Source organism: Oncorhynchus masou, chromosome 14, assembly GCF_036934945.1.
Source record: "Oncorhynchus masou masou isolate Uvic2021 chromosome 14, UVic_Omas_1.1, whole genome shotgun sequence".
In the NCBI taxonomy this organism is placed as follows: Eukaryota; Metazoa; Chordata; class Actinopteri; order Salmoniformes; family Salmonidae; genus Oncorhynchus; species Oncorhynchus masou.
This window is the reverse complement of record NC_088225.1, coordinates 20,157,886-20,171,141: the sequence shown is the minus strand read 5'-3', so window position 1 is coordinate 20,171,141 and position 13,256 is coordinate 20,157,886. Positions and strand designations below refer to the sequence as shown.

Sequence of the window (13,256 nt, the reverse complement as noted above, 5' to 3'; positions counted from 1 at the left end):
TGGTGCATTTTACTCTCCTTGGTGTTTTTTAGCATTTTATCCAGCATGTTCATGTATACAAAGAGTTGGCTGACAGATCTGCAGTGTGTGTGTGCAAACGCGCGTGTCTGAGAGAAATATTGACCGAAAGAAAGATGCTCCATCACCATAGCAACAAAGAGCAACGTTCCCTATGTGCTAAGAGTGTATGGTTGCTAACGGGGTGTGTGTGTGTGTGTGTGTGTGTGTGAGTGAGGGACCACTATGTGGGGTCCTGGTTTTCATCTACAGTATTAAAACCCTGTGAAGACCCCCACCAGTAAGGAGATTAGATTGTGACCTTTCAGTTTCATCTGTGTACATGAGGCACAGCACCTGTGTGTGCTTGGCCTCTGTTTTCATCCTGTGTCTGGGTCATCCAGCGCTGCCTTCCTCTACGCCACTTTCTGTAGGATGAAAGAACAGAAGAAGTGGCCAATCTCTCATGAGGGGGTCTACCAGGAAATGAGATTTCTTGATGACAGTGTGTATGTGTGAGTGCATGCTGGACTGCATGCGTGCGCATATTTGTGTTTGTGTTCATATGTAGGTATCCATGGAGTGCACTCACTACTCCTGTCTTTGTTTTGCATGTTATCCCATGTGACTGAGTTCTTTCCTGTATGTGTCCATATACCGATATAGGATCTTAATGGCATATGGAGGTGTGTATTTCAGGCGTTGGCTGTGTGTGTACTATGTGGTCTGTCTGGCAGTAGGGACTGAGGGGGGTGAGGGAGGAGAGAGCAGTAATTATGGACTCTTCATATTCAGCAGAACAGAGGGAAGTCATTTGTTGCTCTATATTTAATCAGCAGAGATAACGAGGCTGACTGCCGCTGCCATGGCAGGCTGACTGACTGGGGAAGACACACAGCGACATCATTTCCTCCCGTCTTTAATATAACCTAACCACACTGTTATTTATTTCCCAACTTATTGCTGCTGTTCCTATAACCATTATCACCTCTCTCTCCACCTCTATTCTCTCACTCCACTCTCTTTTCCATTCTCGCTCTCTGTTGTCTCATTTCTTTCCTTTTATTTTCCCATATCTATCTACCTCTCCCTTAATCTCCACTACTCCCACTCCCTTTACTTTGGTATTCACCTGTTACCCATCTTCCTCTTCACTGGTCATTCTCCATCCATCCCTCCCTCTCTCAGGGTGCAGGTAGAATTCTATGTGAATGAAAACACTTTCAAGGAGCGCCTCAAGCTGTTCTTCATCAAAAACCAAAGATCCAGTGAGTTGCCAATGTTCAGACAGGGAGTTCCTACTTATTGTCTGATAGACTGGCTGTCATTACATAATCCTTTCAAATCTGTGCTTACACTGGCAGCCCAATTCTGATCTTTTACCCAATTATTGGCAAAAGATCTGATCGGATTGTTCAAAAGACCAATTTGTGGCAAAAGATCAGAATTGGGCTGCCTGTGTAAACACAGCTATTGGTTGATGATAATGTATTATGTTTAATTGATTAATTCATTGACTTTATTGATCAAGTCCTTGACTTGCTGTGGTTGGTTTATGTGCTGCAGGTCTGAGGGTGAGGCTGTTCAACTTCTCTCTGAAAGTATTGAGCTGTCTCCTCTACATGGTCAGAGTCCTACTGGACAACCCACAGGAGGAGAGACAGGACTGGTGAGGAAGGGGGGGGGTTAATAAGAGTGGCTTTAGTATTGGAGAGGGAGTAGGGAGTATTGGTGGAGAGAGAGTAGGGAGTATTGGTGGAGAGGGAGTGAGGAGTATCATTGGAGAGGTAGTTAGGAGTATTGGTGGAGAGGGAGTTCGGAGTATTGGTGGAGAGGGAGTTAGGAGTATTGGTGGAGATGGAGTGGGGAGTATCAGTGGAGAGGTAGTGAGGAGTATCAGTGGAGAGGGAGTTAGGAGTATTGGTGGAGAGGGAGTGAGGAGTATTGGTGGAGAGGGAGTGAGGAGTATTGGTGGAGAGGACGTGAGGAGTATTGGTGGAGAGGGAGTTAGGAGTATTGGTGGAGATGGAGTGGGGAGTATCAGTGGAGAGGTAGTGAGGAGTATCAGTGGAGAGGGAGTGAGGAGTATTGGTGGAGAGGGAGTGAGGAGTATTGGTGGAGAGGGTGTGAGGAGTATTGGTGGAGAGGGAGTGAGGAGTATTGGTGGAGAGGGAGTGAGGAGTATTGGTGGAGAGGACGTGAGGAGTATTGGTGGAGAGGGAGTGAGGAGTATTGGTGGAGAGGGAGTGAGGAGTATTGGTGGAGAGGGAGTGAGGAGTATTGGTGGAGAGGGTGTGAGGAGTATTGGTGGAGAGGGTGTGAGGAGTATTGGTGGAGAGGACGTGAGGAGTATTGGTGGAGAGGGAGTGAGGAGTATTGGTGGAGAGGGTGTGAGGAGTATTGGTGGAGAGGGAGTGAGGAGTATTGGTGGAGAGGACGTGAGGAGTATTGGTGGAGAGTGGTCAGTCAGTACTTACTATGGAGCAAGACACGTTTCAGTCCTCTTGTTATGCATGTTTCCCCTGTAGTCTGGACTGTTCCAAACATGACACGTTTCAGTCCTCTTGTTATGCATGTTTCCCCTGTAGTCTGGACTGTTCCAAACATGACACGTTTCAGTCCTCTTGTTATGCATGTTTCCCCTGTAGTCTGGACTGTTCCAAACATGACACGTTTCAGTCCTCTTGTTATGCATGTTTCCCCTGTAGTCTGGACTGTTCCAAACATGACACGTTTCAGTCCTCTTGTTATGCATGTTTCCCCTGTAGTCTGGACTGTTCCAAACATGACACGTTTCAGTCCTCTTGTTATGCATGTTTCCCCTGTAGTCTGGACTGTTCCAAACATGACACGTTTCAGTCCTCTTGTTATGCACGTTTCCCCTGTAGTCTGGACTGTTCCAAACATGACACGTTTCAGTCCTCTTGTTATGCATGTTTCCCCTGTAGTCTGGACTGTTCCAAACATGACACGTTTCAGTCCTCTTGTTATGCATGTTTCCCCTGTAGTCTGGACTGTTCCAAACATGACACGTTTCAGTCCTCTTGTTATGCACGTTTCCCCTGTAGTCTGGACTGTTCCAAACATGACACGTTTCAGTCCTCTTGTTATGCATGTTTCCCCTGTAGTCTGGACTGTTCCAAACATGACACGTTTCAGTCCTCTTGTTATGCATGTTTCCCTGTAGTCTGGACTGTTCCAAACATGACACGTTTCAGTCCTCTTGTTATGCATGTTTCCCCTGTAGTCTGGACTGTTCCAAACATGACACGTTTCAGTCCTCTTGTTATGCACGTTTCCCCTGTAGTCTGGACTGTTCCAAACATGACACGTTTCAGTCCTCTTGTTATGCATGTTTCCCCTGTAGTCTGGACTGTTCCAAACATGACACGTTTCAGTCCTCTTGTTATGCATGTTTCCCCTGTAGTCTGGACTGTTCCAAACATGACACGTTTCAGTCCTCTTGTTATGCACGTTTCCCCTGTAGTCTGGACTGTTCCAAACATGACACGTTTCAGTCCTCTTGTTATGCATGTTTCCCCTGACACGTTTCAGTCTGGACTGTTCCAAACATGACACGTTTCAGTCCTCTTGTTATGCATGTTTCCCCTGTAGTCTGGACTGTTCCAAACATGACACGTTTCAGTCCTCTTGTTATGCATGTTTCCCCTGTAGTCTGGACTGTTCCAAACATGACACGTTTCAGTCCTCTTGTTATGCATGTTTCCCCTGTAGTCTGGACTGTTCCAAACATGACACGTTTCAGTCCTCTTGTTATGCATGTTTCCCCTGTAGTCTGGACTGTTCCAAACATGACACGTTTCAGTCCTCTTGTTATGCATGTTTCCCCTGTAGTCTGGACTGTTCCAAACATGACACGTTTCAGTCCTCTTGTTATGCATGTTTCTGGACTGTTCCCTGTTTAGTCTGGACTGTTCCAAACATGACACGTTTCAGTCCTCTTGTTATGCATGTTTCCCCTGTAGTCTGGACTGTTCCATGTTTCCTGTTGTCTGGACTGTTCCAAACATGACATGACACGTTTCAGTCCTCTTGTTATGCATGTTTCCCCTGTAGTCTGGACTGTTCCAAACATGACACGTTTCAGTCCTCTTGTTATGCATGTTTCCCCTGTAGTCTGGACTGTTCCAAACATGACACGTTTCAGTCCTCTTGTTATGCATGTTTCCCCTGTTGTCTGGACTGTTCCAAACATGACACGTTTCAGTCCTCTTGTTATGCATGTTTCCCCTGTAGTCTGGACTGTTCCAAACATGACACGTTTCAGTCCTCTTGTTATGCATGTTTCCCCTGTAGTCTGGACTGTTCCAAACATGACACGTTTCAGTCCTCTTGTTATGCATGTTTCCCCTGTAGTCTGGACTGTTCCAAACATGACACGTTTCAGTCCTCTTGTTATGCATGTTTCCCCTGTAGTCTGGACTGTTCCAAACATGACACGTTTCAGTCCTCTTGTTATGCATGTTTCCCCTGTAGTCTGGACTGTTCCAAACATGACACGTTTCAGTCCTCTTGTTATGCATGTTTCCCCTGTAGTCTGGACTGTTCCAAACATGACACTTGTTTCAGTCCTCTTGTTATGCATGTTTCCCCTGTAGTCTGGACTGTTCCAAACATGACACGTTTCAGTCCTCTTGTTATGCATGTTTCCCCTGTAGTCTGGACTGTTCCAAACATGACACGTTTCAGTCCTCTTGTTATGCATGTTTCCCCTGTAGTCTGGACTGTTCCAAACATGACACGTTTCAGTCCTCTTGTTATGCATGTTTCCCCTGTAGTCTGGACTGTTCCAAACATGACACGTTTCAGTCCTCTTGTTATGCATGTTTCCCCTGTAGTCTGGACTGTTCCAAACATGACACGTTTCAGTCCTCTTGTTATGCATGTTTCCCCTGTAGTCTGGACTGTTCCAAACATGACACGTTTCAGTCCTCTTGTTATGCATGTTTCCCCTGTAGTCTGGACTGTTCCAAACATGACACGTTTCAGTCCTCTTGTTATGCATGTTTCCCCTGTAGTCTGGACTGTTCCAAACATGACACGTTTCAGTCCTCTTGTTATGCATGTTTCCCCTGTAGTCTGGACTGTTCCAAACATGACACGTTTCAGTCCTCTTGTTATGCATGTTTCCCCTGTTGTCTGGACTGTTCCAAACATGACACGTTTCAGTCCTCTTGTTATGCATGTTTCCCCTGTAGTCTGGACTGTTCCAAACATGACACGTTTCAGTCCTCTTGTTATGCATGTTTCCCCTGTAGTCTGGACTGTTCCAAACATGACACGTTTCAGTCCTCTTGTTATGCATGTTTCCCCTGTAGTCTGGACTGTTCCAAACATGACACGTTTCAGTCCTCTTGTTATGCATGTTTCCCCTGTAGTCTGGACTGTTCCAAACATGACACGTTTCAGTCCTCTTGTTATGCATGTTTCCCCTGTAGTCTGGACTGTTCCAAACATGACACGTTTCAGTCCTCTTGTTATGCATGTTTCCCCTGTAGTCTGGACTGTTCCAAACATGACACGTTTCAGTCCTCTTGTTATGCATGTTTCCCCTGTAGTCTGGACTGTTCCAAACATGACACGTTTCAGTCCTCTTGTTATGCATGTTTCCCCTGTAGTCTGGACTGTTCCAAACATGACACGTTTCAGTCCTCTTGTTATGCATGTTTCCCCTGTAGTCTGGACTGTTCCAAACATGACACGTTTCAGTCCTCTTGTTATGCATGTTTCCCCCTGTAGTCTGGACTGTTCCAAACATGACACGTTTCAGTCCTCTTGTTATGCATGTTTCCCCTGTAGTCTGGACTGTTCCAAACATGACACGTTTCAGTCCTCTTGTTATGCATGTTTCCCCTGTAGTCTGGACTGTTCCAAACATGACACGTTTCAGTCCTCTTGTTATGCATGTTTCCCCTGTAGTCTGGACTGTTCCAAACATGACACGTTTCAGTCCTCTTGTTATGCATGTTTCCCCTGTAGTCTGGACTGTTCCAAACATGACACGTTTCAGTCCTCTTGTTATGCATGTTTCCCCTGTAGTCTGGACTGTTCCAAACATGACACGTTTCAGTCCTCTTGTTATGCATGTTTGGACTGTTCCAAACATGACACGTTTCAGTCCTCTTGTTATGCATGGAGTCTGGACTGTTCCAAACATGACACGTTTCAGTCCTCTTGTTATGCATGTTTCCCCCTGTAGTCTGGACTGTTCCAAACATGACACGTTTCAGTCCTCTTGTTATGCATGTTTCCCCTGTAGTCTGGACTGTTCCAAACATGACACGTTTCAGTCCTCTTGTTATGCATGTTTCCCCTGTAGTCTGGACTGTTCCAAACATGACACGTTTCAGTCCTCTTGTTATGCATGTTTCCCCTGTAGTCTGGACTGTTCCAAACATGACACGTTTCAGTCCTCTTGTTATGCATGTTTCCCCCTGTAGTCTGGACTGTTCCAAACATGACACGTTTCAGTCCTCTTGTTATGCATGTTTCCCCTGTAGTCTGGACTGTTCCAAACATGACACGTTTCAGTCCTCTTGTTATGCATGTTTCCCCTGTAGTCTGGACTGTTCCAAACATGACACGTTTCAGTCCTCTTGTTATGCATGTTTCCCCTGTAGTCTGGACTGTTCCAAACATGACACGTTTCAGTCCTCTTGTTATGCATGTTTCCCCTGTAGTCTGGACTGTTCCAAACATGACACGTTTCAGTCCTCTTGTTATGCATGTTTCAGTCCCTTGTGCAGTCTGGACTGTTCCAAACATGACACGTTTCAGTCCTCTTGTTATGCATGTTTCCCCTGTAGTCTGGACTGTTCCAAACATGACACGTTTCAGTCCTCTTGTTATGCATGTTTCCCCTGTAGTCTGGACTGTTCCAAACATGACACGTTTCAGTCCTCTTGTTATGCATGTTTCCCCTGTAGTCTGGACTGTTCCAAACATGACACGTTTCAGTCCTCTTGTTATGCATGTTTCCCCTGTAGTCTGGACTGTTCCAAACATGACACGTTTCAGTCCTCTTGTTATGCATGTTTCCCCTGTAGTCTGGACTGTTCCAAACATGACACGTTTCAGTCCTCTTGTTATGCATGTTTCCCCTGTTGTCTGGACTGTTCCAAACATGACACGTTTCAGTCCTCTTGTTATGCATGTTTCCCCTGTAGTCTGGACTGTTCCAAACATGACACGTTTCAGTCCTCTTGTTATGCATGTTTCCCCTGTAGTCTGGACTGTTCCAAACATGACACGTTTCAGTCCTCTTGTTATGCATGTTTCCCCTGTAGTCTGGACTGTTCCAAACATGACACGTTTCAGTCCTCTTGTTATGCATGTTTCCCCCTGTAGTCTGGACTGTTCCAAACATGACACGTTTCAGTCCTCTTGTTATGCATGTTTCCCCTGTAGTCTGGACTGTTCCAAACATGACACGTTTCAGTCCTCTTGTTATGCATGTTTCCCCTGTAGTCTGGACTGTTCCAAACATGACACGTTTCAGTCCTCTTGTTACTGTTGCATGTTTCCCCTGTAGTCTGGACTGTTCCAAACATGACACGTTTCAGTCCTCTTGTTATGCATGTTTCCCCTGTAGTCTGGACTGTTCCAAACATGACACGTTTCAGTCCTCTTGTTATGCATGTTTCCCCTGTAGTCTGGACTGTTCCAAACATGACACGTTTCAGTCCTCTTGTTATGCATGTTTCCCCTGTAGTCTGGACTGTTCCAAACATGACACGTTTCAGTCCTCTTGTTATGCATGTTTCCCCTGTAGTCTGGACTGTTCCAAACATGACACGTTTCAGTCCTCTTGTTATGCATGTTTCCCCTGTAGTCTGGACTGTTCCAAACATGACACGTTTCAGTCCTCTTGTTATGCATGTTTCCCCTGTAGTCTGGACTGTTCCAAACATGCAGTTTCCAGTCCTCATGTTTGCATGTTTCCCATTCATCTTTAATGAGGAGCCAAGACTGGTCTGGGAGTCTAATACAGAGAGAGAGATGTTCATCTTGTGTCCACCACAGAGCACTGTAATGAGACCATGTACAACAGACAGTTAATGATACTGTGAGTAATAGAGAGGTTGGAGATGTAGACATGGTACATTATGCAGGTTGACGTTTATTGTCATGACTCTTGCCCTGGAGGCAGAACTGAGCGATTTCCACTAGATGGGTCAACTGCATAGAAAAAATTGTCTATATCCTAAAAATGTATGAAAACAAAAATGTGCTTTTTGGTCTTAATATAAAGTTATGGTTAGGCATTAGGGTTAGCAGTGTGGTTAAGTTTAGGATTAGGTTTTGATGACTTTGTGGCTGTGCCAGCTCGTGACCATTCTGCCTCTAGGGCAAGAATCATGACAATAAATGCCAACCTGCAAACATTGCATTATTGCAGTAGCACATTAGTTTGTCACAATGTTACCTGTATGGATTTCATGCCAACATAATATGTACTGTATGTAGTGTCCATTTAACCTAATTAGCAGCTGCTGTCTGTAAACCAGTCAAAGACTGATTCAGGAAATGTCTTGGGGCTGCTGTGAGTGTGTGCACTAGACCAGAGCCTGAAGGCTAAGTTAACAGAAACTATTTGAATTAGGAGTCTTGGGACTGATGATTTGCACTTAAATGTGAACTTAGTTTGCACTCATCCAAAATGTCCTTACTGGGAGTGGAATGTCCAGTGGTGTGGACTGAGATTCAAAGGCACAAGTGAGTGAGTGAGTGAGTGAGTGAGTGAGTGTCCATATAACCTAATTAGCAGCTGTGTAAACCAGTGAGTGAGTGAGTGGTGCTGTGAGTGTGTGAGTAGACCAGAGCCTGAGCGAGTAACAGAAACTATTTGAATTAGGAGTCTTGGGACTGATGATTTGCACTTAAATGTGAACTTAGTGCACTCATCCAAAATGTCCTTACTGGGAGTGGAGCGTGGTGAGTGAGTGAGTGAGTGAGTGAGTGAGTGAGTGAGTGAGTGAGTGAGTGAGTGAGTGAGTGAGTGAGTGAGTGAGTGAGTGAGTGAGCGAGCGAGTGAGTGAGTGAGTGAGCGAGTGAGTGAGCGAGCAAGTGACCAGCAAACCGACCATCCAACTGACTGAGTATGTCCTTGGGCTCTGCCTCCAGTCCTGCTCAGAGACATATTTATTTAATTGGTGGCTGGTGACACTGTGTAAACTCTGGCTATAAATGAACAAGGAGTATGACAGAGTGTGCTTGATAAAGACTTTGACTGGCCGTTGCTCTTTGGCTGACACACACTCCAGGCAGCAGACTCAGAAGGCAGCAATGATAAGCCCCGAGAGGCCTCTGGATAGAGCCTCTTTCTCACAACAGAGCTGTAAATCTGCATTCTTGTTATCTGCGAACATTGATTGTGATGCTTTTTCCCAGAGGAAGTCTAATGGCAGCTGTAGTTCAGAACCACTCGCTTGTGAACAACATAATTACAAGAGGCGTTATGTCGTTGGATTGATCATATTTGAAAGGGAGTCCTTTTAATATTTACCCCTGTTACATCTCCTTTTTTCTTTTCCTCTCCCTCTTCCTTTCCTTTTTCCTCTCCCTCCTTTCCTCTCCTCCCTCTGTGTCATGTATAATGTGCTCTCTTTGTTCTGTATCTGCAGGTCTCTTATCATCTGGGTGAATAGGCCTCTGCCTCTGTGGGCTCTACAGGTCAGACACAATGTTGAACTGTCATATTAACAAGGCTGTCTACACACACCCACACACGGACGCACGCACACACACACAGACATGCGAGCACACACACACACAGACACACACACACACACAGACACACACACACTCTCTCTCTCTCTCTGGTTTATTGCTTCACTTTAACTTCTTATTGATGGAGTTCAATCATCAAAATGATGATTCCACCCACTCTCTGTCTCTCTCACTCTCTATTGCTGTTACTACTCTAATCTTTCTCTCTCTCTTTCTTTCTCTCTCTCTCTCCTTTCATCTCTCTCCAGGTGCTTGTAGCTTTCATCAGCTTTTTCGAGACCATGTTGCTTGTGTACCTCAGCTACAAGGTGAGTACACTGTAAATCTGTTCCCTGTAAATGTACAGAATTATACTGGAACCAGAGTTGCCAACTTAATACTGTAATTCTGCTGTAATATATTTCAGAGTACTATTTTCCTTACTGTAAAACAGATTACAGCATCCCAAAATTACAGTTTTGCGCTGGTAACTCTGGTGCCAGGTCAATGCTGTAAATTTACAGTGAAATTCTCACTGAAATCTAAATGTAAGAAAAACTATTAATTTGTACTTAAAATAAATGTATTTAAATTGGTAACAATATTAACAACAACTTACACAAAATAATTGACTATAGAAGTAACAACAATTAACACATATGTAACCAAATAAGAGCAACACTACAACACAAATTTAAAAACAATATTGTTTGCCTGTGTGTGGGGCGTGTGGGGAGACAGAGACTAAGAGAGAGAGGAAGTTCAAATTGGGATTGGGTACAATCCTAGACCTATGATCAGGGGCAACTCTATTCGGGGTAAGGGTGTTCAGAGGCGGGACAGTATGTACAGTAGAGCATCCAGGAGAGAGAAGTCAGCGCAGAATCAGGTGTTCATCATGGGGCTCCGTAACAATCCTCCTCAGTTCTGATTTGTCAGCTCTTCTCACCCTTAGGACAAGCATAGAACAATACATAATAGAATGAGAGACAGAGAGACAGAGAGCACCAGGGATGTTACCCTGAGGGTAAAAAGATAGGTGACATAGGACATATCAAGCTGGTGTTGTGTGTGTGTGTACTTACCTAACTAGAGGTCATTCAAACTGAGTGCCTAGTGAACCCAATCACACAGGGTTGTGACATCTGAGAACACTGTGTGCCTGTGTTGTTGCCGTTCATGCTCTCCCCATTGAGTAGCCTGTATCAAGGTGACATCTAGATGGCTACCAATATGAGTTATTTATTGTGTAGGCTGCTATCCCACTTGAAATATAATCCTGGGATAGAAAAAATTGGCCACTTTACTAGCTACCGCCGGCAACACTGTGTTCCAGCTGCTCAGTGGCAAGCACCTTAGGTCGGCAAACACCTCGATACAATACAGGTGCAGTGCTCATTCAAATCCGCTTTGGTGGCTCGCGACTGGTGTAACGGCCCACGACGTGGTTTATGTGTCAGATTCAGCCTGTCAATCAGGAAAAATAAACGCTGCGAAGGTAATAATATGGGTAATATCTTTTGAACTGCTGGAAACAAACCATTATCTCTGTAGTAGTGGTGAAAACACAACAGTCACTAATCTGTGCTCAGTTTATTCTCTATGGCACTCAGAGGCTGCGGTGTACCTAAAAGCCTATAATCACAACAGTTATTATCTGGGTTGTGTCAACTTGAGCTAGCTATAACTGGCTAGATAGATAGATAGATAGATAGATAGATAGATAGATAGATAGATAGATAGATAGATAGATAGATAGATAGGTTAGCTAAGAACAATTGCCGTAATTCAACGTTGGCTAGCAATAAAAATACTTATAAACAAGTCAAGGTACCTACCCAGAAGCTGCTGAAAATATTCTTCCACTTCACAGCCACTTCAAGAAGATATTTAGCCATGTGTCTCACCCGACAGGTTGGCGCCTGAAACGGATCATTTGAATCTACAGTAGGCATAAACTATTACTGTAAAAAAATACAATATGTTAGAGTCGTTTTTACAGGAAGCTTCCAATTACAGTCAATAACAGTATTTTTGACCTGTTCACCGGATGTTCTACCTTGTCCCGGACCTGCTACTTTGGACCCCCTCTCTACCGCACCTGCTGTCTCTAACTCTGAATGATCGGCTATGAAAAGCCAACTGACATTCACACCTGAGTTGCTGATCTGTTGCACCCTCTACAACTACTGTGACTATTATTATTTGACCCTGCTGGTCATCTATGAACATTTGAACATCTTGACCATGTACTGTTATAATCTCCACCCGGCACAACCAGAAGAGGACTGGCCACCCCTCAGAGCCTGGTTCCTCTCTAGGTTTCTTCCCTAGTCACCGTGCTTCTACATCTGCATTTCTTGCTGTTTGGGGTTTTAGACTAGGTTTCTGTATAGCACTTTGTGACATCGGCTGACGTAAAAAGGGCTTTGTAAATAAACTTGATTGATTGATTGATTCTTTTTCAACATTTTACCATAATGCAGTGCTATCTACAGCATTAATGCTGTAAAACACATGTACTGTATTTGACTGAGAGTTGTACGGTGTTTTAGTGTTGAGATTACAGAAATGGAGTCCCTTCACAGACACTGCTGGAGATGGATAGCTATTTTGGTACCCCACAAAATAACAAGCCTCAGTCTGTGTATGTCTATGGAGATACATGTGACATGACCTGGGGGAATGTACTTTACATCTCATCATTTGATCCTCTGATATACAGTCTAGATTAAGCATATATCTGAGCAGGGCCGTCTCCAGGCATAAGTGACGTAAGGGGTTGCTTAGGGCCCCCGGTACCCACATTTGTTTTGGGGGGGGGGTGGGACTCAGTCGGGGTCTCAATTTACTGTTGAGAGTTAGAATAGTAGAATAACCAAGGTTCAATATTAAAATGTGGTTGTGTATCAGCAGTTTTTCTCTTGTTATGTCAGTCACTGACTGTCATTCAATTAGCCATGTCAGCTAACGATTGTTAGACTGGTAAGTTAGTCTAGCCAGCTATCTAAACTTATAGTAATCATGGCCAAATACCGACCAAGCCCGCAGGGCATGTGCCCAGTGGCCCTGACCTCCAAGAGGCCCCCATTGATTTTGTTGATCACTTTCACTCAGATATCATTAACATGTGTAGAATTGCATGAAATGTGTTGAACTTGGTTAAACTTCTCTCTACTCCATGGCAAAATATGTAGAATTGCAGAAAGCTTGCTTTAAAACTGCACCATTTTGTCTACTCCCCCTATCAAAATGTGTTTAATTGTAGGAAATTAACTTTAAAACTTAAATTCAAGAGGGGGGGCTGTCAAGAGGGAGGCCACTAAAATGTTTTGCCCACGAGGTGTGTGTGTGTGGGGGGGACGCCCAAAAGGCTCAGGCCGACCCTGTATTTTGAGGAGCCTCAACAGGCTCTCCCTATTGAATGATGCATGAGAGTGACTGGGATAAAGGAAGAGGTGGAGGTGGAGGTTTTAATGCTTAAACCTCATCGATAACTCTGTGGACATACACAAGGCCTGGCTCTGGCT

General features: G+C 44.5%; 1 pseudogene; it reads left to right on the top strand.

Annotated features, from left to right (window-relative positions):
- LOC135553825 (potassium channel subfamily T member 2-like) overlaps positions 1-13,256 on the top strand; it is a 98,362-nt pseudogene that overhangs the window by 42,030 nt on the left and 43,076 nt on the right.